This window comes from Nelumbo nucifera, chromosome 5 (genome assembly GCF_055504915.1).
Source record: "Nelumbo nucifera cultivar China Antique chromosome 5, China Antique-T2T, whole genome shotgun sequence".
Classification (NCBI taxonomy): Eukaryota; Viridiplantae; Streptophyta; class Magnoliopsida; order Proteales; family Nelumbonaceae; genus Nelumbo; species Nelumbo nucifera.
Window position 1 is genome coordinate 83,235,001 of NC_142653.1, and position 26,873 is coordinate 83,261,873.

The 26,873-nt window shown below is 36.5% G+C and overlaps 1 long non-coding RNA gene across 1 annotated transcript; it reads left to right on the top strand.

Annotated features, from left to right (window-relative positions):
- The first annotated feature begins 8,797 nt into the window (after nucleotides 1–8,797).
- LOC104593754 (uncharacterized) lies at nucleotides 8,798–11,675 on the top strand. The gene is made up of 2 exons (XR_734620.3): nucleotides 8,798–9,014; nucleotides 11,358–11,675. It is a non-coding gene; the product is annotated as an uncharacterized LOC104593754 (long non-coding RNA).
- The last annotated feature ends 15,198 nt before the right edge of the window (nucleotides 11,676–26,873 follow it).

Sequence of the window (26,873 nt, forward strand, 5' to 3'; positions counted from 1 at the left end):
ATTACATTTACAAAAATTGTTTTTCAATGCTAAAAGTGTTTTTATTGGATTGGATTTGATTTGTATTGGATTTGGACTGGATTGGGTCTAGTCGAATTGACACCTCTATTCAAAACCTATTTAACTAATAGACCTAGTGTTTAATCCTCATCTCCCTCAACTTAATTAGGTTTTAGCACAAAGTATATGTGGGACTGTGCTTGCTTTACTTCAAGTCCATTGAACTTTCATATAAAGGTGTAGAGAATAAAAACCTTTCCAGGAATTTCACCTAACAGCTTAAACTTTTAGGTAAACGGTTAGGCTTTATTTAATTGTTTAGAGAAAGGCTTTTTCAAAATATAAGAAGCCAAAAGTGCAAATGCCGTTCTGGTTTTATTAGGTGCTTTTGGCTTCTAATAGGCAATAATAATCCACAAATAGGAGTTTGTTAAAAGCTGTTCCAAACACAGTAAGAAGACCACACAATAAGTGTAGAACGGATTATCCATAGACTTATCCCAAGTATATACATGGAGTTGGTTACATGAATCTCTATTCACCAATCAGATGTGTTTAGAACAGATTATATATCCCAATCACAAATAAACAGATCAATTGCTAGTACATCGAGTAACAAATTTGGATTCCTAACATGTTTATTTGTGACTCCCATGTACATCTAGTTTGCAGCAGATCGAGTCATATAAAATACATTGACATTGGAGAAACTGTAATTCAAACCATTAGAGAGGAATACTTCTTTGCTTCTTGCTATCATATGCATGTGATGCACCATACATGATTCGTAGCAGGTTTCACTGAGCCAAGTATTATTGGGACTGTTTCAGAAAATGTTTTTAAAATCGATTTGGAATCGGAATTAGAACCGTTTTGGCCACCAGTTTTTGGGTCAATTATTTGACCATCTGATTCGAATGAACGGTTCGTTCTGACAAATAAATTTAAAAAACTAAAAAAAGTAATGAAAATAAAAAATGGCCAAAACCATTGAATGGGTTGATGGTTTGACCGCCTGGATCAATGAGTCATTCACCAATTCAATAATTTTTGGCTAGGGACCAGGTTTGGGGTAAAACGGAATTGGTAACCTAAATGATTTCCAGTCCGAATGGTTCGATCATCCGGATCAACAACGGTTTGAAAACATTGGTTCCAGATTCATCCCCCTACAATCCTTCATTCACCAATAAGTGATATAGAAGTTTGATGAAAAAATTAGAGTAAATTATAGATTGCCACCCTGTACTTAGGGGTAATAATACTTAGTTCTTAAACCTTATTTTGCAACAAAGATCCCCCTCTGTACTTCTGAATTCCAGCATTTCATCTTCACTGTATTTAGTTAATAAGCTTGATCAAAGATTCCCAAATGACTGTCATGTGCATGTTTAAGCATTTCCAAAACTCGGTGTTATTTTATGAGAACAATGAATTCTGCTTTTTCATTGGTGAGGGTTTGGAAGCATAGTAATCTAATCCAAAGAAGATATTATGCTTTAGTATGCCTATTTTTTGTCACACTTTGATAGCTTTTGCTCATAGCCCATTGAACCTTGAATGAACAATTAAGTCTATGGCTTTATCGCCAACCCTGTTAATGGAATAGGGAACAAAGTTCCAAAATCCAGAATTTCAGGAGGGGGTCTTTGCTGCAAAACAAAGTTTAGTGGGGTCTTTGAAAGGAGTATAAATATAAATATGTAGAGTACAAAACTTTATATTTTATATTATTTTTTATATATATATTTGTACTGTACATTTGTATTTTTACTCTCTCCAAACTGTGCCTTTTGGAAGGAGTACAAATACAAATTTGTAAAGTATAAAACCTTATCTTTTGTATTATTTTGTATGTATTTGCACCGCACATATTTGTATTTGTACTCCTTTCAAACAGAGCCTAAAGCTGTGTTTGGCTGCAATGCAATTTTATTTGCACTAATATAAATTGTATGAGAGTGTAAATGAAGAAAATGCAAATTCCCATTTAATTTTGTTCTGGATTTTATTTTATTCTACTTTATCTCTTAGTTTACTTCATTTTTACTATAATCAAACAAAATAAGCTAAAATTTAAAACAAAAATAGGTAAAAATTTACAACCAAACCATTTGTACTGCCATAATTTTGCATCAGTGCAAAATTATCTGAATTGCAACCAAATACAGCCTAAGTGTCAAAATATAGGGTGACAGTCTATAAATTATCCAACTTATGTGATATCAAAAGATAGTGAAGGGTTTTCTCAAAGGTGGAGGCAAACCTTACGAGCTAGGCCACACATTTCTCAATTCACCAAAGGACAAGCACCTCCCATAGGTGTTTGGTTCTAAACCGTTTATCAGATAATTGGCGTCAGTCAAATAGGTGTTTCTCCGGCCCAACATAGCCTGAAATATTTTGGGTAAAGTACAAAAACCTCCACTAAAGTTTTTGACAATCATAAAAACCTCCCTTATAGTTTCATTTTAACAAATACCTCTCCTGAATTTCTGAGAAACTCAACAAAAGCCTCCCTTCCGTCATTATCCTAGATGGGAAACGTTAGACTGATGCATCATTTTTTCCAAATACCCATTCTACCCTTTTATAAATTATTTTAATACAAAATTATTGAAATAATCCCGTTTTAACTCAACAAAAACCTCATTTAATGATCATCTCAGTAATTTTACACACAAAATTACTAAAACATATATTTTTGTCGAGTTAAAATGGGATTATTTCAGTAATTTTGTATATAAAATAATTTATAAAAAGGTAGAATGGATATTTGGAAAAAAACTGGTGCATCAGTCTAATGTTTTCCGTCTGGGACGATGACAAAAGGGAGGTTTTTGTCAAGTTTTAGAAAAGTTCAAGGGAGGTATTTATTAAAATGAAATTATAGAGAAGGTTTTATGATTGTCTGAAACTTCAGAGGAGGCTTTTGTGTTTTACCCAAATATTTTTTAGTTAAGTTGTTTATCAAATAAACATTTTTCTCAAATTATGTGAGAGCCATCCATTAGGCTTAGTTTGGAAGGAGTACAAGTATAAGTATGTACAATACAAATATATACAAAATAATACAAAATATAAGGTTTTCTACTCTATATATTTGTTTTTATACAACTTCCAAACTGAGCCTTAGGAAAATAATATTTATTAGGCAAATGATGTTTCTCTCAATGGTAAGACATTTTTTACTATATATTTAGCACATGTATCACCATTGGGCATTTAGCTGTCAAAAACACTAATAAATTAAAGTTTCTCAGCAACTTTTTTCCATTTTCTAGAAAAGCATTGTACAAAATATTCATTGGATAAATGACAATGTAACTAAATAATCCCAAAAATACGAATACCCAATAGTTGAGATGATCATTCAGCACCCCTCCAGATTTGAATCACTGGATCAAATCAATGTAACCATAGGCTTTTGATGCATGAAGATGTCAACGGACTTGACATACGCCCTACTTTATCCTCACCTTTGACTTTTACTTGTAAGTTTATATAAATAAAATATCTATTTTATATATTTAATAATTATCTAAAACAATTAGTTGGTTCAATTCGAATTGAATCAAATATTCAAATATTTAATTAGATTCGAATTTAAATATTAATTTCCAATATCTGTCAGATATCGAATCAGATTTTCTAATCGGATTTGAATTTGGATATTATTTGATTCGATTCAAATTCAATCCATTTACAACCCTAACTGTAATGTGAGGTCACCATAATCTTTCTGCACTAGTTTTTTTATTTGAGTTCAATAGCTAAAATTAAATTTGAATTATTATTAAAACATATGAATTGACTTTCTAGTTTAAATTAGGAACAACACTATTTTAGAGTTAAAGTTGGATGACATCATTTTAGAAGACTAGTAAGCATGAACGTACTTTGCATGTGGCAATTCTAGATAATGAAATGATAGTAATAATATATCCAAATTTTCCTATAAACTTTTATGTATTTTTTTGTTATTATATTTTATAATTTTTATTATTAATCAAATGTATATTGCAAAATCCAAATCTGATTACAGAAACACCTCACCCAAATATGAGATATCTGTCGGATATCGAATCAGATTTTCTAATCGGATTTGAATTTGGATATTACTTGATTCAATTCAAATTCAATCCATTTACAACCCTAACTGTAATGTGAGGTCACCATAATCTTTCGCACTAGTTTTTTTATTTGAGTTCAATAGCTAAAATTAAATTTGAATTATTATTAAAACATATGAATTGACTTTCTAGTTTAAATTAGGAACAACACTATTTTAGAGTTAAAGTTGGATGGCATCATTTTAGAAGACTAGTAAGCATGAACGTACTTTGCATGTGGCAATTCTAGATAATGAAAATGATAGTAATAATATATCCAAATTATCCTATAAACTTTTATATATTTTTTTGTTATTATATTTTATAATTTTTATTATTAATCAAATGTAGATTGCAAAATCCAAATCTGATTTCATAAACACCTCACCCAAATATGAGATAATCGGATTGATTTGTGAAGTTTTAGGTATCATTGACAAGCCTATCTATTTCATAGGAATGCAAACTGATTGGGTCAAATTTGAATTAGGGTATATCCAAATCTGATCCAATACTATTAACAGAAGATCTGATCACATCTCATAAATACGGGTTTGAATACGAATCCAATGAGGAAGTTAGATATTTAGATCTGATCCCTTCCAATTTAATTTAAAAAATAATAAAATATTAAAAGAAAATTAAAATATAATAATTTAAATAAAGAAAAACAAAAATACAAGTATCTTTTCAACTATTTTTATTATATATATACATTCTTTATAAAAAAAATAAATAATATAACAATTTAAAAAATGCAACGTAAAAAATATATATCGGATCGGATAGGGAGTGATATGAATTCGGTCCAGTTTTTGATCGGATCCTATTATCTGACCCAATTCAATTTGAAGATTCGAACTAGGGATATCCGAATTTAACAAAAAGGATCGGACTAGATCATGATATGATCCATTTGCACCTCTACTACTTGGTTAGATTCTTCATTTTGTAATGTTTTATTTTTTTGGTGTATCTTTTTTTTTGTTCATTTATTAAAAAAATGTAAGATTTAAATAGAGTGAATTGAATGTAGTGAAAAGTAGTAGTTCAATTTATAATTTAAACCTCACAATTAAATAGGGACTAAATTCAAAAAAGAGTATTTTAGTAAAAAAAATTTCACAATCCTATTCATATTTTTAATAGTAGTATAAAAATAGAATTATAGATGTGCTCAACTTTTACTATAGTTTTTTTTTGTACTTTTGTGTGTAAAACTAATTCTGATTTTTTACACTTACTTTTTGTTTAATAAGATAAATATATGATATTATACATGTGTTTGAATGTTTTTTTACAAGATGTATGTATTTTTTTATTTTATTAATTTTTATTATTTATTTATGATATTAAAGTTTAATACATTTAACCCAAAATTTGAACTATTTATTATTAATTTTTGGGTTGTTCTAAATTATGTATTTCATTTTCATTATCAATAAAAATAATTGTTGTTTATTACACTTATTTTTTTTTAATTTGATTACATAAATGTGTCTACTTTTTCTACAATTTTTGTAATTTTCTATATTTATTTTTATTTTAAAAATTTTATTACCTAACAATGACTTCGTAGATTGATCAATTTAATTCGGATGGTTGAATTGCGTAACTGCCACTTGGATAAAGAATGGTTTTGTTTTTGAGTCAAATTTAAAATATATGGATTTATACTGTCAAAAATATTGACATAGATCTAATTAATAGCATTTATTATTGAAAAATAACTTAAAATATAGGATTTAATAAGAGAACATGGGATTTAATACCTTAAGTATAAGACTTGATTAGAGGAGATTAAATGAGGTGGAAAGTAATAATTGAAATTACATTTTCAAACCTTACGATTAGAGATGGATTAAATACACAAATATAGACATTTTGGTAGCCATAAAATCTAACATTAAAGCTATATTAAAAAGACTTGTATACCCTTACTCAAGCAAAGAAATAGAGGGTAATTTTATTCCAAAAAAACTTTCACACTACGATCACACTTTTATATAGTATTACATTTTCAACCTTTATGATCAGATATGGATTAAATACTCAAATATGGACATTTTGGTAGCCATAAAATCTGACATAAAGTTATAATAAAAAGACTTGTATACCCTTACTCAAGCAAAGAAATAGAGGGTAATTTTATTCCAAAAAAACTTTTACACTACAGTCACACTTTTATATAGTATTAGTAATTAAGCACATGCGTTGCACCTAAGAAAAATTTCTTCATATTAATTACTTGAAGTTGAGATATATCATAGTTAGGATAGAAATTGGAAATTAACAAGAGTAACAATTTGATTAAAAATAAGCATGAATGTTTGTAGTAAATGTGCATGCGCATTGCACATGGAAAATTTAAATTACATTAACAATTATTATTATTATTATTATAGTTTATATTCTATTTCTGTCATAAATAAAAATAATTTTTCCTTTAACAATTATTTTTATTTAATATGATGAATATATAACATTATAAATGTTTCCAAATGTTTTAAACAAAATTCTGTACTTTTTCATTTTTTAAAGTTCTATATTTTTTTAATATTTATTATTCAATTATGATATCATGAGTTTCTTCTTTTTGAAAAGTTGGATCATTGACCCACCATCTAGATAAGAAAGTAGCTTTGCTCCCGAATCAGTTTTAAAGTATATAGTTCATCTATGTTTTATAAATAATTCTTACTTATTACACCTAATTTTTGCTTGGCATATATATATATATATTGATTATTTGTATTTTATTTTTTAAGATTTATTGTTTAACTATCATATCATTGATTAATCTATTTGTCCCAAACTACTAACCCACCACCCTAAAAAGAAAATAGTTTGATTTCTAGGTTGACATTAAATTTTGTGTTACATTTTCATCATTGATAAAATTATTTCTTATGTATAATTCTTATTCTTGTTCAATATAATGAATTTATAATATTAGAGATGTACCTAATATTTTTTTTTTATAAATGTATAACATTAGATATGTGCACAAATTTTCTCTTTTTTCTTTAATTTTGTGATTCTTTGTATTTTTTATTTTAAACATTTTATTATTTGACTATGGAATCATTTCATTTCTAAGTTGATTTTAAATTTGGTATTCCATTTTCATCATTAATAAAACTACTTCTTATATTTCATACTTATTTTTGTTTATTATAATGAATATACAATATCAGAGACATGCCCATTTCTTTTTTTTTGTATTATATATTTTATTAATTTTAATTTTTTATTATTTAATTACGGTATTATTTATTAACCCATTTGATGCTAAATGGTTTAATTGTTTTCAAAATAAACCATTAATTTTTTCAAAATATTTTTTTATACTATTAAAATTAATGTTGTAGATTTAATTAGTATAAATTAATGATGAGAAAAAATGTATCTTAAATATAGCGTTTAATGAGATAGAATAGGAAAATGGTTTTATTTAAATTTTACATTCCATTTCCATAATTAATAAAAACATTTCTTATTTATCATACTGATTATTGTTTAATATGTCAAATATATGATGTTAAAAATGTTCCCAATTTTTTTTTAAATTTTTAATTTTTTTTTGCATTTTTCTAATTTTGAATTTTATGATTTAATTGTAGCAGCATGGATTGGCTCATTTGACCCAAAATAGTTTAATTTCTTACCACCACCTAGATGAAAACACTATATATATATTTTTTTAAATAAATTTTGGAAGTATAAGTTTTTATGTTATTGGAATTATTAATTTATTATATATGGATTTAATTAGTAGAAATTAATGATGAGAAAAAAAATGCCTTAAATATATGATTCAATAAAGGTACGTGCAAGTTAATACCTTAAATGTTGGATTTAATGAGAGGGAATTAAAAGAATTGAATATCTTAGGCCTCGTTTGCTTTTCAGTAGGTTATTTACCCGGGTAAATACACTTACCCAGGTAAGTGTTTCCCAGGAAAGATTTATTCGGGTAAGTGCATTTACCCATGTTCTTTTATTTCCCATGTAAATAAGGCAATGACCATTTTAGCCATAAAATTCAATTATTAAAAGGGGCATTTTTGTCTAATTCAAGTGTTGGAAACTTTCATGTAAGTGAGAAAGTTATTTACCCATTTAGGAGATGGGTACCTAGGAAAATAAACTTTCCCTGGTCCTCACATAAATCTGAAAAAAGAACATGGGTTTCTTGGTCAATAGGAATCAAAATCCCATTGACCAACTTTCTCCCCTCTCAAAATCCAATATAAGAACGCCCCCTTAAAATTATCTCTTTTCAAATCATTTAATATCAATAACCAATTGTCCTATTTTCCCTTATTTTTATAAATAAATTTAAATATAAAAAAATAGATTTTATTCTTACAAAATTCCAGAAATATTCTTTTTAAAATAGTATATTGTTCGAGTCCAGTATTCATCCTTTTTAAAATAGTATAGATAGATATAGATTTAGGCGTCATTTAACAATATTCTTTTATTTCCGGATGTTAATTAATGTTAATGTTAAATGATTCATGTCTGCTTCCGATCCCAAGTATATTGTTCGAGTCCAGTGCTCTTAAAATTTTTCCCTGGGCTATTTGGATGGGCCCAATACTCAATGGGCCACTGGAGACCCATTTTTTTTCTTTTCTCGTAATTGTTGTATTAAAATTTCATTCGTCTTCTTGGTGAGCGAGAAAGGGAAGGGTCAAGGGTTGTTTTGTGAACAAGACACGAACTAGGGTTTCTGCAATAAAAGGAGTCATTTTCTTGATCTGCAAAGCGAAAATGGCAGCAAGCACGAGTCTGTTCAAGTTTCTTCGACCTGGGCTTCGTCCCCAGTCGGCTGATATTCAAGCCGCGGCGATGTGGGGTGTCGCTGCAACCACCGGAGCTCTTTGGCTTATCCAGGTATATTAATTCGTTCTATTTTTATTTTTTACATTTCAATCACAATCTCGTATTTAAATTGATTTCTACAATCATTCCTAATTTATTGATAATCTGTTTTGTAGTTACTGATACTTTTTATTTTTGACCCTTGATCCTTGATTATTTTCTTCTGTGCGATCATTCATTTTGGATTTCCGGTTCTCACCCCCCATCTCTCCGAGAGAATCAACTTTGAAGTGCTTCAATGTTCACCTATAATTAAGTTATTGTGACGATAAAATGATAAAAGTATTTCTTAAGAATCTGAATCTGGTTCACTTTTAACCTTTAGGGATAACTGCAAATTTAAGGTGTGGTACATTTGCTCTTTGAATGAACTATCTCTGATGTAATAAGAGAAAAGGATACTTCAATTAAATTAGAGTACAATTACATGGTTAGAATATTCTAACAAGGTCTAGAGCTACCTCTTGCAAGGTTGCGGTTAATGAAATTCGTGTACTGTACTCCCCATGGAACGCACAAATGCTTGGATGATGAAACATGCTATTTTTTTTTCAAGGAATTTGGTTCTTAATCAGTTAATCTATTCTGGTTTTTGCATTGGAAATTCTGTGACATCCGCCCATTCTCCAAGTAGCGATGTTCAATCTAAGGGTTTCCACTTCATTGTATATGATGACATAGTGGGAATACATCTCTACTAGTTTTCTTTTCTTTATAAATGTTTCTTTATGGTTTATACAGGATATACCACTACCTTATTAGATTTGTTCTGGTCCCCTTGTTAAGTTCAAATTAGTTATTTCTATCCTTTAACTATCAGTAGTCATTATCACCAAACTGATCATGTTTGCACCTTGAGGGCATTGTGCAAATTTGGGGGTTGGATCCCTTTACTAAGGGTTGATTGTTGCAGTTAATGGACCAATAGAAAAGGCAGCTTATGCGCCTTTACAGCTTTATGTTTATGGGCCTTTGTTCTAATATCATAGCTGTCATTGTTTTGTAGCTGGTTCTCTCAGTGTTTTAAAAGCCCAAGGGCCAATTTGCGCCTCAGGCGCAAGGCGAACAGAATTACAAAAAAAAGCTAAAAATAAAAAAAAGTCAGAAAATTCAAAAAAATGCCAAAATTTTAAAAAAATGCAAAAAATATTAAACATAATGTTAATAAAAAATATAAACTTAAAATTTTAAATAAACGATTTAAAAAACCTATTATCTAAAATTAAAATACATAAATCATTCATCAAAAAAAAATTAAAATACATAAACACAACATGTAAAGTGTATTCAAATGAAAATTTAAAAAGAAAAGCAAACATATAAACCATTTTCAAACATGTAAAACCCACAATCTCCTTTTTTACCTTAATTGCATTGCTTCAAGTAGTTAATGTGATGTAAAACATATTGCATTCTTGATTCTATGAGTTGCCTTTGTATCATGCCCCTCGAGGCAAACCCGAACAAGTCTATGTTAGGGTCTGAAATTCTTATTTCTCACATAAAAAAATAATGATTTTATAACTTTCATTGCCTTTTAAGAAGATATTTTATTGCAATAAATGAATGAACAACATTAGCAAATAGGGAGACGATGTTTTATAATTTTCATTGCCTTATTCTTGTTGTCATCACCTGTTGCCAAGATAATGAAGATATTTAAAGATACTACAGGCAGGATCAGATACTTCAATATTCTTCTCCGACACTTAAAAATGCACCCACCTATCCTTATGTCCAGTGAAATAACTTGAGAATACCATTCCTGCCTGTCCAGTGAAATTTACAAGTGTGTGACTTTAATTCGGAATTAAGCTTACCCAGGTATCCCAAGATTAAGCATCTGAGATCTTTAGGATGACGGGCTCCTGTAAATTATGTGGGGTGTGGTTGTTTGGATGAATCACCTCCACTACAACATTTACCATTTAACAATTTCTTTGTAAATTTTTACTGTAATTCAGCTCTGAGAATGAATAGTGTAAAAGATAAGGGGAGAAGAGATATACATTAGGTGTAGCTGTTTTCTTTCTGTTTTTGTTCATTGATTGGGGGGTAGTTTTGTTTTGTTTTCTTTTTTTTTTTTTCTGTGGCAGCAGCATTGTTGAAGGAACAGCTTTAACTTGTCAATATCGTTTTTTTATGAATAATTAACATGTCAATATCCAATTAGGTAGTTTGGTTTGTGGTCCCATGCATCCGGAAAAATGGGAGGCCACTGCTATAGTCCAACAGAGAACAGACTAATGAGTCTCAGATAAATCAGCATGATATGTTTTGGCAATAGCCCGCTTATTACATTGTAACATATCCACTTTCTGTTCATCTCTTAATTTCTTGCATTTACTTGTACAGCCATTCGATTGGTTGAAGAAGACGTTTTTGGAGAAATCTGAGTCAGAAGGGCAGTGATTCTTGATAATGGATGGAATTAAACCACCTTCCGATCATCTGACAGGTTTGTGGTGGCGTGTCCAAACAGAGTATTTAAAATTTTTAATAAGGGAACTTTTTTTTTTGTTTGTTTGTTTGTTTTCTTTCGGAGGTATCTGTGATAAATTGAGATTTATTAAGGGAACATGAATTTTACGTTTTTTACAGTTCTCTCCCTTTAAACCTTTGTGCACTGCTGAATCTCATCCAGTTTCACAACCCGTTTATTTATTTTTTGTTTGTTTCGGTGCATATTTCATTGATAGTTGCGTGCAGTTTGGAGGGGAAATGGTATATTGTTGTGTATACTGGTTAACCATATGGCTTTCGCATTTATTCTGCTGTTCCTTGCTATTATTGATTCTGGTTGCTAAAATTGCAAATGACGTGGCGTTATATGTTGGTACAAGGTATTTCAAGGTTTTTCAGCACATGAATTCGATTTTTTCTTGGATAAGAATGAAAATTGTCAAGGGGAAGCAACATGGTATTTGGTCTGATTGGTTTGGGTTATATATTGTTCTCAAGTGTGTTCTTTAGATTTAAGTTCTGGTTTGGTTAGGACTTGGGGTTGGAATTGGAAGTAAGACAACTTTGCTTGGGCACCTCAACTGTCCTGAACTGTACACTTAGACAAAAAAAATAAAAAGCTGGGTGTCACCAGATTTTTGAGAGTGCAATCTTGTTTGTTAAAGTCTTCCGTCTTGGGGACGGGCTTCTGGGTCATTTGATTGCTTAGGAGGCTTTGGATTTCAATTGCATTCTCGTTCTCTTTATTTTTTAACTTTTTTGGCCCTCACTCGCTTTTTATCCACAAAGTTTGCGAATACTGAGGATTTAGTAGAACAAGAATAAAAGGAACTTCATTTGCACTCAATGTTTTAATCCAACCTGGAAGTTGAGAAGTCTCTAAGGATTTCGGTTTAAAAAAGTCAAGATTGAATTGAACTGAATTGAACCATTGCCAGATTAAAATATTTAATAGTTTAATGGTTCAACCACCTTACAACGCGAAGTCTAAATTTGGAGCCATGTGTTTTGTTGGGGTTTTAAAAAGAGAAATCCTTATTTTATAAATTTCTCTAAAATCTAGCGTGTTTGGAATCGTGGATATTGAATAAATGCTGTCACATAGGTGCCATTTTAACATTTCCCTATTATGCCGATTCAAATGTATAGAGAAGCTTCATTTTAGTACTTCTTCCCAACGGGTAGGCGTTTATTCACTGTATTGCTGATGTGGTGTTTAATGGTGCCTAGTGGTGCTTTAGTGTCAATAAATAAGTTTGTTATTGCCTTTCTAGGTTTTGCAAACAAATCAACTACAAACGTTTAGTGAATAAACACCTACGGTTCCAAATAATATCATGATATGTTACTCTTAGAAAAGCTATTTACCCATAAATAACAATAGAAGGATCGCAAATGCTTTAGATTTTATGGAAATCATGGGATGGGGTATCATACCATTCTAGAATTTATAGAAATCTATATTTATATCTATACTTGCTATTCAAAGTTTGAATGAAGCTCGGATTTTGGATATTGTTTTACTAAAATATTCTTATCTCCTCAATTTGATCTTTTATATTATGAGGGAAAAAATGTAATTTAATCTATTACTTTTATTAAATTCATTCAACTCCCTTACATTAAATCCTATAGTTAATGTATTAATTGTCATTCTTTTTCATTAAATATAAGGTACATTAGCTTTATGGGCTTTTCCTAATTAAAATACCCCTACTTACTAATTTAGTCCATCTCTAGTTGTGTGGACAAAAAATGTAATTTAAAGTACTATTATTTCTAACTACATTCTTAGATATTTTATTTGAATTATTTTTTTTTTCATCAATAAATTTTACTAATTAAATCTATATCCAAAATTATATAAAACATGTGTTCAAAACCAACATGAAAAATAAACCACCCTTTCATCTAGACAATCGGTAAATAGTTCATCCATAGGTTTCAAATAGGTCAATCAATGGTTTCGTATAGCGCTGGCCATGAGTCAAGCTTCTTACGAGCTATTCGAGCTCAGCTCGACTCGGTTTAAACTGAGCTTTGAGCCAAACTCGAGCCTAATATATAGGCTTGTTTGCTAATCAAGCTGAGCTCGAGCCTAGTGAAGCTCAACTTGTGAGGCACACGAGCCTAGTATAACAAATAAATAATTTTTTTATTATATACATACGTACATATACATATAAATATATATTATAAATGATTTTTATTATATATGTAATAATATTTTATATATAATTTTTTTTACTTTTTATGTATAATAGTAAATAACTTTTATAATTCTTAATTTTTTGTATGTAAAATAAAAATATTTTTATATTTATATTTTATATTTTTTAGAAAAAAACTTGGCTTGCAATCGAGCTCAAACTTGCAAGCTTTGAACTGAGCCGAGCTCGAGCTCAAATCTCTAGCTCGAATAGCCAATTATTCACCTTGGCTCGGCTCAAATCCACCCCTAGTTTCATAATTAAATAAAAAAGTACAAAAATGTATAAAAACATAAATAAAACAATAAGTATGGTAATAAGAAACATTTTTATTAATGGTGGATATGAAATGCAAGTGGTTGGCATGGTTTTTTTTTATGTCAATTGGGTCAATCTATTATGTCATAATTGAATAAGAAATTAAAAAAATATAGACACATAACATTTTAAAAATATAGAATTTTTGTAAAAAAACATTTGAGTATATCTCTATTCATTATATTAAACAAAAATAAGTATGATAAATAAAAATTGCTTTTATTAATGATGAAATAGAAAAGTAAGCTGTTTGCATCTAATTGGTGGTCAATAGTCCATAGGGATGTAAATTGGGCAGGCTTAACTTAAGCTTAATCCAACTCACAATTTTAAACATGCTGCTTTGGATCTTCAGTCCTCAAGTTGGGCCTAGGCCTAGGCTCAAAAGTTTGGGATTTTCTATTTTTTCGGTTGGGCCCAACCCTAGCCCTTAGGTAGCTTAAATCAATCTTAACTACATATATAAATAAATATGTAAACACGTATTTTCATACATACATGCATACACACTTATATATGCATATATTTATGCCAAATTTTGATGTGGGGCTAATTGGCTTTTCGTGTGGAACTCACCTCAGAATGTCAAAAACTGTTGCACGAAAGCCCACCCAAACAAACACCCAATTTAAATGTTTTTAAGGCTTACCACATAGACATTGGGTCACAAAATATGGGGAAAACTATAATGCTTGAAAATCATAATATTGAAAGAGCTTTGACTAATCAAAAACCCTCCCATGAATTTTGTTATATACCACCTTATTATGTCTTTTCTGTATCATACGGCAAAATACATAACACACGTAAGGGTGTTCATACTCTGGATTATGAACATCTTAGACCAAACAGTAAAATTATGGCTCGAGAAATTCTCATGCAAGGGCTCAAGCTGTGAGTCACAGCCCTGGACGTATTGATGTTAGGGGTGCTTAACAAAAATTGAAAAACCAAAAAACCAAACAAATTATTTTTGGTTAATCTAATAAAACTGGTGGTTCGGTATATATATATATATATATATATATATGTTTATAAATTATTTTTAATATGCACCAATTTGTAGTATTTACAATATAATATACATATTTATAATAATTTATTTATTTATAACATATTATATTATAAATATAAAATACCGAGGAACCGAATCCATAAAAAACCAAATCGAACAATTAACTGATTGGTTGCAGTTCGATTTCGATTCACCATTTTTCAAAAATTGAGGTCTTGCTTCGGTTTAATAAAGATCCGACTATTCATTTAATATAGAAATGATATTCAAGTTGGACTAAGGTGGCGTTCGGAAGGGTGTTCATCTCGTGGATGAACCATCTCAGTCCATGCCACAGGATGAATAGAGAGTTTGGTTTGGTGTAGATGGGACTGGTCCACAATATATTGTGGGCCGGCCCCGTCCATAGTTAAATATCTCATCAACACTTTTTTTATCGTGGTTGAATTCGGTCCTCAGGTATTTATACAATTTTTTAGTGATAATATGTATCACATGCATCATTTTTAGTTTTTTATACTGTAGCATTTCAGTTGCATTTTACCGTTGAACAGCGAAGCTCTCCTTGCCCCTGAACTTCGCAATAGGGCTGTTCACAAATAAATCCAAACCAACTAATCCAGTCTGATCTAACCTGAATTGGCCGGTTTTTCTTCATTACCGGTTAGTCTCGGGTTGCAAAGATAAACAAACTGATAATTTGGTTCGGTTTTGGTTTTCATATGTGAAAACTGAACCGAACCGAGTAATGTGAAAAAATATCTGTTAAATATAGCTATTTTAGTTTTAAATAATAAATATATATCTGAAAAAATATATATTCTGAAATATATCAGATATATATTTTCAGAAATTAGAAAATATATATTTTGATATATTTGTATATATGTTTTGGTTTTAAATATATATTTTCAGAAAATATATTCTGAAATATTATATATAATATTAGCACTTTGACTTCATGTACATTGTGCAAGCTTAGAGTTGGTTGAAACCCAAACCGACCCAAACTGACCAGGTCGGTTTTACTTAATAGATGATCGGTTTCAGTTTGATCTATAGGTAACCCGACCAGGTCAGGTCAGTTGAAAAAACACTAATAAACCGACTCAACCTGACCTGTGAACAACCCTACTCCACAAGGAAGAATACTATTCTCCTCCACCGATTTGCTCCATCAACCGGTATCTCATCTCCCTCTTTCTCCTTCGTCTCTTTTATGTTTTTTACTTTCAGCATTAGTTAATAAATAGAACATTCATCTGGGCATTCTTCTCCGCCGATGAATGTTCTCCCCAGCTGCAGCTTGAACTATCACTTCTCTGTTGAAGCTCTGATTTCAGATTTGCGTTTTTTTTTTCTTTTATCATTTGAATGTGTTCTGTTTTGTTAATTCCAATCTTTGTTAAAACCCTTGAACAGATCAGAACACTTTTCAGTGATTATACACCCATTGCTTGAACCAACATGTTAAGAAAATGTTAATTTCACCAGAACAAATAAAGAATTATTAACTGGTATGGGGCTAGGATAAGCCACAACATTTACAGATTCCAAGAAGAAATCAACAAATCACTTGTGTAAATAGCTCAGCTGTACAGATTATATCATGCATAATTGCCTATATAAGTGTTTCTGAACTATATTTAGATTTTTTTTTTCTCTTTGTTTTTTTGGTAATGTTGCACTGTGTAAGAAGCTTAAACAAATCACAGAAATAATCCCAAAAGTAAAAGGGATCAATCAGTCTTTCTATTGATATAAGTTGAAAACAGGCCATGAAAATACAAGTGAAGACTATCCCCTGATTTTCAACTTCTCCACAGAACTGTAAATTTTTCACCAAGGTTCTTAACATTTGAACCTGCCATACCGTAGGTTAGAAATACTCAAGTGGCAAACTAAGAAATGGAACCAGACTTAGAAAAGGCCAGAAAAGCCTGTGCTTATGGGCACCTAACCCCTCAACCTATTCAAATTATCATCAAATTGCTACTACATCAGAAATACACAATGGCTAGCCAATTTGAAAATATAATACCTTATTATTGGTGCTTTCCTGAATCTGGTGGTTTCCTAAAAATTTATACCATATTATTTAAAACATATGACAGCTACAAGAAAATTAAAATTTATACCATATTACTGGTGCTTTCCTAAAAATTAAAATTTATATATACCATAATTTTTTTGGAGAATATAGACAGGCCCAAGCAGATATCTGATTTCCACTGCAGAACTATAAACATTCAAAATGTTAAAAACCCCCACTCTACGCACTACCCACCCCAATTGTACTTTGGGCCTAAAAATTCTGACCCTGGACTGAACCATCATTCTCCCTAAATTTTTCTGAGTTTGAAAACAGATTTTGTAGCTTCTCATCCAGAATCTAGTGGTACAAACTTAAAATTTATACCATATTATTGGAGCTTTCCTGAATCAAAGACTTATAGGTGAGTGGCACATTATTGGTTTGAACAAGGAAATTAAATGCTTCTAGTTAGTTGTGCCTTTGGCAATAGTTTGAAAGAAATTCCAATATTTTTCAGCAAAAAAGGAACCCAAAAGTCATAGTAAGAATGACTCTTTTGTGGTGCACTTCATTATCTTATCAAAGAGTTCAAGAAACCAGTGAACTAATATTTTGAGGGTATGCTTGTCTTACGATATTGGTTTTGTTATTTCTATTTAAATACTAGTTGTAATGTAGGTTGTTTTTTCCACTAACTAGTATGGGATCCAATGGATTATTAGTTTGCATAAATAGTTTAATTCTATGCTTGTCTTATAATAATTTGATATTTCGTTTGTTTAAATATTATTTTTTAATATCTTTATCAATAAAATAATTTTTTTTTTTATTTTTTAAATGATTTTATTACCATTTTTGGTGAAATTAATATTTTTTAGTTAATATTCAATTACTAATGCCTTTTTTCTAAATTAGTTATCATATAAATTGTAAAAATTAGAGATTTATGATTGATTGTGTAGATTATTTCATAAACTGTATATGAGATACATGAAATCAAAGAGTGGTGTAGATTGATCCACACCGTGGGTGTGGACTGGACCAGTCCACACGGTTTGTCCACAATTTAAAATAGTTATGGACTGTGGTGTGGTGTGGTGTGGATTGGTCCCTACCACAGTGATGTAGTATAAACCAGTCCACACCCATCAATTTCTCATCCACATTATGAATCACCCCCTAAACCATCAAAATCAAGGCCTTCAATGCATTGCTGTTACTCCACCTTATGTCACTTCATCCAATTCATAGTGGGGCCACATCAATGAGTCCGCATCTATTCATTATAGAGGGAGATGTTATTTACGGGGAGATGTTTCCAATACATAGTGGAATGGGGCTGTGAGGTAGGTGTGACTTGTGAGGTAGGTGTGACTTGTGAGGTACATATTGTGAGGAGCAAATCTCAATTCCCAATTTTCCTATCAATACATCAGGTTCAGGCTAAAACTATAGAATAGCTGGTTTTTGAGAGTACAGATCTATTGAATACTGAAATGGGATTTTTCCTCTCAAAGCGCACCTTACATAATCCTTGAGGTACATCTCACCATGTATTGAAAACATCTCTCATTAATAATAACACATAAATACAGGTTTCCAATGTATATAGAAATGGCAATTTGATCCATTCCCATGGGGCCAAACCTGAAACTCTAGGGATCAGGAAGGGGGCAGGTATGGTATTTATCCACCATACCCCAGTCCCGAACCCTCCCCACTATATTGTTAATGTATGCTAATATATATATATATATATATATATATATTATATTTATATAATATATAATATAATATAAAATAGTTTTAGATAGATTTAAAAAATAAATTTATAAATGGGAAAATTCCCGATTAGTACCCTGTACTTTGGGCCTATTGCCACTTTGGTCCCCAAATTTTAAAACGTGACAATTCAGTACCCAAACTTTTAAAATGAGTCAATCCAGTACCTGTCGTTAATCAATTCATTAACCAACTGTTAAGTGACATTTGAAAAGACACAAATGCCCTTTGAATGTCATCTAATTTTCTTTATCAACCATCCACATGTTGATACAAATGAACAGTCTCAAATCCTTGCATCTTCTATTCAAGAAAGTTGGGGTTACGTCATAGTGGGTATTCTGGTGACCCCAACTTTCTTAAGCAAAAGAGGCAAAGATTTGGTACTGTTCATTTTTTTGTCAATGTTTGAATGGTTGGTGTTGGTGCTTGGAATGGCCGAGGACAACAAAGTAATTTTGCCCCTGGACTCTAAAGGGTGGCCAAAGGCTTTGAGGACTCATAGAGGTCATTGCTAAGGTTGATGTGTGTGCGCCGAGGCGGTGTGGACTCTAAGTACGGTAGAAGCCAAGGGTAGGTTGCCGAAGTGCTGCAAGGCAGAAACTCGTTAGAGGCCCCGGGTGAGAACCCGAGGCAGAGTCTCTGACAGTCATGTTAGTACAGGGTACGAAGGGAAAGTACCAGGGTAGGATCTTGGTAGGCAGTTCCAGAATAGTCCCAACAACAGTTATTGCAATAGTCCTTACGATGATAGCTGTTGGTCTAGAGTTTGTAACCCCCTTACCAGGAGGGAGGTACCCTTGTTTATACTCGAGCCACTTTGAGGTAGGTGGAGATAAACGCCTGAGATGGGAGCCGCATGAGGGCATGCAGCGACTTAGGCAAGGTCATGCGAACGCATCGCGATTGGCTTCGTACGATGGGGGCAGGGTAACCCCTGTTGTAGCGAATCTCGTTCCCTAATCGATGCTTGTGGGTTGGGCCTCCCAGCATCAAATGGGCTGGGTTGGGTCACCCCACATCACTTGCCCCCCACTCTCGAGGCCGAAGAGGAACATTCGGCTTCGACTGATGGGAGTAATAATGGTGAGCACCAGAGGGTCCGGCAGTCGAGGTGTACCCCGTGATGGCGTCCTCTTTCATGTATCTGTCTAGTTTGTCCTTATGAGTTGGGCCGAGGCTGCGAGTGGTTTGCAGCACTGTTGCTTTGGACATGTAACTCAAGAGGCGCGCTCAGTACGGATGTTCTAGTGCCGTCATTTGGGCTGAGAACATGGGGGGCCAAAGGCTGCTTAGGTTGAAGACCTGTGGAGTTGAAGGTTGTTTAGGCCGAAGACCCGTGAAGCCCAAGGATCAATGTGCGAGACGGATTTCCGATCTGACCGATGCGTGCATCCGCGTGGCCGGGTCACGTAAGTCAGTGGTCCACCATGGGCGGACACGTCGGTTCACCCGGAGCATCGTTTCGCCTTCCGAGGGTGAACGTCGTTTAGCCTTCTAAGGGTGCATCACGCGGCGCGCCTTGATTGGGTAGTGGAGGTGGTGGCTTCTTTGTTGTTGGATCTTGAGCAATCTGGGCCGTTCATTCCTCTTTAAATAGGGCCTTTAGGGGTAGCATTCCCGTCGTTTGCCTCTAAGCGCCTTTGCCTTTGAGTAAACTCAGCTTCTAGACTCTCCAACCTTCAACACTCTACTCACACTCTTTCTTCCTCCACGTTTCTTAGGTAATTTTAAACAATGTCTTTCTCAGATTCTGGACCTGAGTGCTATGAACTTCCGCATGAGTCGAAAGGGAGCCCTTCCCGTACCCCTTCTCCTCTTTCCCCCTTGAGTTCTTTTACCCTTGCCCCCCTCCGGAGGGAGCTCATGGTGCTATGGGAAAGGGTAGCCCTCGGTGCTAAAGGCTGCCATCAAGGCGAGGACCCTCCTTGTGAGAGTGTTGCTTCTGCGACACTGAGGGAGGCTGAAGGGGCCTGGCCAGTTGAGGAGGAGGGAACCCTAAACCATGTTCCTGGGATGAGGGATGCCCAGGTAGTAATTGAGACTAGTGTCCTCTGCCTGGATTTTGAGAACTCTCTGGATGGGGACCGGGTCAAAGCTCTGGCAAGGCAATACTTCATTCCCTCGTCCTATGGTATGCGGGTGACTGAATTAGGCGAGTGGTCGTGGACTCCTAAGGAGGGGGAGATCTGCATCTATCAAAATTTCCTCTAGTTTGGTCTTCGATTTCTCCTTCATCCGCTACTTCCCAAACTGTTGAGGGCATATGGGATTACTCTCAGCCAACTGGTGCCCAACGCCATTAGGGCCATAGTGGCCATGCTGGTGGTGGCTCGGTTCCAGGGTGGAGCTTATGCTAAGGATCTTCCGAGTGTTGGTTGTGCCAAGGAGGCATTCCTTCGAGGACAACATGTACTACCTCCAACCCCGTAAGACCAAGCCGATAGATAACCCTTCATCCGTGCATAACTGGAAGGGAAAAGTCTTCTTTCTATCATGCCCCAAGGGTTGGTCCTTCAAGTCTAGGTGGGGAGAATTTAGCTAGGCTGTGGAGAAGAGTGTCCCCGTGCTCACGAGTGAGGAGAACGATGACCCCACATAGTTTCTCGACCTGGGGATAGTCCAAGCCCAACCCTTGGTGGAGGAGGAGGTCCCACTAGTTTTTGCGGGGCTTAGCCTTGCTCCCCTCGGTAGGAGAGATCCTATAGTCTATTAACATGCCCTTTTTCCCCTCCTTTTGCCTTCTCTCTTCTCCTTTTTTTTTCTTTTTACTGCCTTATTGATGGCTTCACTTTGTTTGCAGAGGTGCCAATGAATGCCTGCTAGGATGTTTTGGAATGTGTTCGCTCCATATAGAGGGAACGGGCCAAGACACCTTAGAGGCCTTCTGATGAGCAAAAGGAGAAGGCCGAGAAGGTTTCTACCCCTGCAAAGGGGGGGGGGGTCTTCTTGCCAAGTCCCTACCAAGGGACAAGGGCACAGGTCCCTACGAATGGGACCTCTTTGACAGCTCCCCAAAAGGGAGCCACTTCACAGATCCCCGCGAGGGGGAAGGGGCCCGTCGAGGAGGGCCAGCCAGGGCGCGAGGAGTAGGCGCCGTAGGAACCGACCGAGGCGACGTGCCGACGAGGTCGAGGCAAGGATGAAGAGACCGGCCGAGGGGGCCGTGGGGGTTAACCACAGCAAAAGGTGGCCCACACCAGGACCTCTACCGGTGATGCCTCGAGGGGGTCCCACACGGAGTGGATGGGGCTGTTCTTGGCTCCCACACTGTTGGAGGAGCTCACCCAGCGGTCTGACTAGATTTTCCGCCCCTAGGGGGAGGTCCACAAGGGAGACTATCCGCAACGCGAGAGTTGGCCCAACGTTGGTAAGCGGGTCCCTATTGTCCCAAGACCGCTTCCAGATGCTGGGGATGGCCCCTGACAAGTTGTACGACCAGGGGTTGCAGAGCCTGGCCAAGGTAATAGTCTATCCCTCTTTGCTTCTCTTTTTCTTTCCTTCTTTTTGCCGGGTACTGAGTGTTTTCTTATTGCAGGTCTGCCTTAATTTTGTTGGTCTAGGGGATCGGTTGAAGCTAACCTTGGCCAATATGGATAAGCTGGAGGCTGAGAAAGACAAGCTTCGACAAACTGCCGCCAACGCCGTGGAGAAGCACCGCAAGATGCAGCGATTCTTTGCTGGCGAACAGAGGTTCCGCAAGGAGGCTAAGGAGAACCTGAAGAAGAGGCAAGATCTTCTTGCCAAGGAGCATATTGAGAGGGCTCGAGTCGAGCCTCATCTCTGAGTCCGAGCGGCGTCTCCGACAGGCCGAGGAGGGCATCTCTGAGGCGAACAGGCGGGCGAATGATGCATAGCAGAGGACGGAGGAGGCAACTAATAAGGCTGCCGAGGCCGAGCAGAAGAGGGTTGGCACTGAGAAGAGGGCCCAGGAAGCAAAGAAGTGGGCTAGCAAGTTGGCCGATGTTGCTTCCGAGGCTTATTTGGACGGGATCGAGGACACCAAGAAGGCACTCCGGGCGGTGCTTCTGGACTTCGATGCTGAATCTCTGAAGGTGATTCCCGAAACTCCCAAACAGGTTGCCAACTCTGCACTTCCTCCTCCAGCTAATGGCGAGACTTAAGCTAGGCTTCTTTTTTCTGTGGTATTCAGCTTGAAGGACCATAGAACAAATTTGTAAAGTCAAAAGGATTTTTTGTGCATAATGAAAATCAGAGGGGTCTAGGTTGAGCAGAGGTTCACCTGGCTCCTGTATCCCAATCTGTTAACCTTGACGAGGCCAAGGTGGCCTGCCATATTGGGGGGGTGGCCGAGACGGAGCTGGGGCTCGTCTGGCTTCATGGGGCCTAGGCAAAGCCGAGGCTCACTTAGCTCCCGTGCCTCCGCACATTTATTTTGACGAGATCGAGCGTAACGCTCCGAGGAGGCTGGCTTCCTTTGCTAGGTACAACTCTTCCATCTAGGTGTTCTAAGTGGAAAATGCCGGAGTCAACGACTCGCTTAATCCTGTAGGGGCCTTCCCAAATGGGGCCCAACTTCCCTACTCCGGGTTCAGGGACCATGAATTTTCTGAGGACAATGTCTCCCTCTTGATAGTGTCTTTCTTTTACCATGGAGTTGTAGTAGTGAGCCACTCACTGCAGGTAAGTAGCAGCCCTTATCTATGCTTGCTCTCAGGCTTCTTCCAATAGGTCTAAGTTTTCCTTGAGGCCTTCATCATTCTCGGCTTCGGCGTGTGCATCAACTTGAAGTGTCGACTAGCCGATCTCTGTTGGGATTACTACTTCTGTGTCGTAGGTTAAGCTGAATGCAGTTTCTCCCGTGGCTGTCCGAGGCGTAGTTTGGTAAGCCCGTTGTACACTATTCAGTTCTTCAGCCCATAGACCTTTAGCTCGGTCCAATATGGTCTTCAGTCCATCCAGAATTGTCCTGTTGGTGACCTCGGCTAGGCCATTGGTTTGGGCATAGCCTACCAAGGTGTACTGTTGCCTAATGCCAAGGGAGGCACACCACTCTTGAAACTTAGTGTCATCAAATTGCTTCCCGTTGTCAGTGACCAGCATACAGGGTAGGTCGAAGCGACAGATGATGTTTTTCGAAAAAATGTTTTGGATGGCTTGCGTCGTGATGGCGGCCAAAGGCTCTGTTTCTACCCACTTGGTGAAGTAGTCTACTGCGACAACGAGGTACTTCTTGCCCTCGTGGCCAGAGGAAAGGGTCCAAGGAGATCCATGCCCCATTTGGAAAAAGGGCCATGGGCTATTGAGGGCCGAGAGGGTGGTGGCTGGCCTGTGGCATAAGTTGGCGTGTCTCTGGCATGGGTCACATCTTTGAACGAATCTAGATGTGTCCTTGTAGAGGGTAGGCCAAAAGTAGCCCTGCCTTAGAGCTTTTGGGCTAGGGCTCTCCAGCTGAGGTAGTTACCGCAAATGTCTTCGTGAATTTGTTGTAACACATAATTTCCCTCCTCCAGCTGGAGGCATCGGAGGTAAGGCAAGGTGAAGGACCTTCGGTACAACATTCCCTCCGGCAAGGTATAATGGGCTGCTTGTCGTTTGAGTCGTTTTGCCTCGTTTCTGTTTTCGGGCAACCGTCTTGTTGATAGGAAGTTGACGATGGGTTCTATCCATGAAGGTTCGGCCTCTATGGGGAGCACTTGGACTTCTTCGATGGAGGGCCAAAGTAGCTTCTCAACGTGCACGGTCCGACCGAGGGATTCACTTGAGTTACTTGCCAACTTGGAGAGAGTGTCGGCTCGTGCATTCTCGGCTCGTGGGACCCGTTGCAGGGAGAAGCGTTGAAAGTGGTGAGCTAGATCTTAGACTTTGGCGAGGTACTTAAACATGCTTTGTTCTTTAGCCTCGTACTCGTCGTTCACCTGATTTACCACCAGTTGAGAGTCGCTGAAGACTTCGACATGTGAGGAGCCAAGGTCCCTAGTAAGCTGAAGACCAGCGAGGAGGGCCTCATACTCGGCCTCGTTGTTTAATGCTTGAAAGTCGAACCTTAGCGCATACTCCAGGGCAATATCATCTGGTGTGAGGAGGATAAGGCCTGCTCTGCTTCCTTTAGCATCGGAGGAATCATCGACAAAGAGCTTCCATCGAGGTTGAGCCTCATCGTCCACCTTATCCCCTTCAACATTTTTTAGGGGATGTCAAATTCCGACAACTCAATGACCCACTTCGTCAGGCTTCCTAAGGTCTCAGGTTTGGCAAGGACGACCTTGAAGGGCTGGTTCGTTAGGACCACTACTGTGTGGGCCTAGAAATACGGCTGGAGTTTCCTTGCCGAAATCACGAGGGCGAAAACCAACTTTTCTATCTCAAGGTACCTAGTATTGGCGTCGCAGAGGACCTTGCTGGCATAATAAACCAGCTTCAGCATGCCATCTTCTGTAATGAGGACTGAACTGAGTGCCTCATCCCCGACCGAGAGGTATAGGTACAAGGTTTACCCATTGACTAGCTGGGCGAGAAGGGGAGGCGAAGTAAGGTACACCTTGAACTCGTCAAAGGGGTGTTGGAACTCCTCCGTCAACTGGAACTCTTTCAGCTTCTTGATGGCACAGAAGAAGGGTAGGCAGCGGTTGACTGACTTTGACATAAAGCAATTAAGGTCTGATATTTGGCCGGTGAGTTTTTTGCTCCTTCATCGTCTGCGTGAGTGCCATATCTAGTATGGCCTATATCTTCTCAAAATTAGCCTCAATGCCTCTCTGAGTGACGATGAAACCTATGAATTTGCCTGATGTAATACCTAAGGCACACTTACTGGGGTTAAGCTTCATGTTATACTTTTGCAAGGTGTCGAAGGTCTCGGCTAGGTCTGAGACGTGGGTCTCAGCCCTCAGGCTCTTTACTACCATGTCATCCACATAGGCTTCAACGTTCTTCCCCATCTGCTCTTTGAACACCTTGTTGACAAGGTGATAGTAGGTGGCTCCAACATTCTTGAGGCCGAAGGGCATCACACGGTAGCAGTATATGCCATGCTCAGTGATGAATGAGGTTTTCTCCTCATCATCTGGATGCATCTTTATCTGATTGTATCTGGAGAAGGCATTCATGAAGCTGAGCAGCTTGTACCCTGTAGGGGCGTCAACAAGGTGGTCTATCCTCGGCAAAGGAAAATTGTCCTTGGGGCAGGTTCGATAAGGTCTATGGAATCAATACATATCCGCCATTTTCCGTTAGCTTTCTTTATCATAACCATGTTTGACAACCAATTAGGGTAGTGTACCTCTTGAATGAAGCCGACGTCGAGTAGCTTTTCAACTTCCTCTTCTATGGCCTTCTAATGTTCTAGTGCAAAGTTCCTCTTCTTTTGTCGAACTGGCCTAGAGCTCGGGTCCACACTCAGCCTGTGTGTAATGACCGAAAGGTCAATACTAGGCATGTTAGCGACGGACCAAGCAAAGGCGTCGGCATTGAGTTTGAGGAAACTTACCAATTTGGATAGGCTCTCGGGGGGGAAGGTTGGACCCGACGCGGACTGTTTTTCCAGGTTCGTCCTCATCTAGGGGGACCGAGACAAGGTCCTCGGTCGGTTAGCCTCGGCTTTCTGGCTCCTCCCTGAGATCGAGACCCTCTAGTGGAGAGTTTCTTTATTCTTGCCCTCCAGTGCTGCCACATAGCACTGACGGGAGGCGTGCTGGTCCCCACGGACGACCTCGACACCACACTCGATGGAGAACTTCAAGGCGAGATGGTAGGAAGAAATGGCTGCCCGGAGTGTGTGAAGGGTTGGCCTCCCCATTATAGAGTTATAGGGTGAGCCAATCTTCACAACTAGGAACTCTGTCATCCTTGTCACTTGCTGGGGCTCCGTACTGTGACCGGTAGGGAAATCTTGCCCTCCAGTTTGACGATGCTACTAGAGAAGCCGACTAGTGGGGCATCTACTGGTTGGAGGCGCTCTGGATCTATCTTCATATTTTCAAAAGCCTCATAGAAAAGGATGTCGGCTGAGGAGCCACTGTCTACAAGGATTCTTTCGAATATGAAGTTTGCAATGACGGCTGAAACCACCAATGCGCCGTCATGGG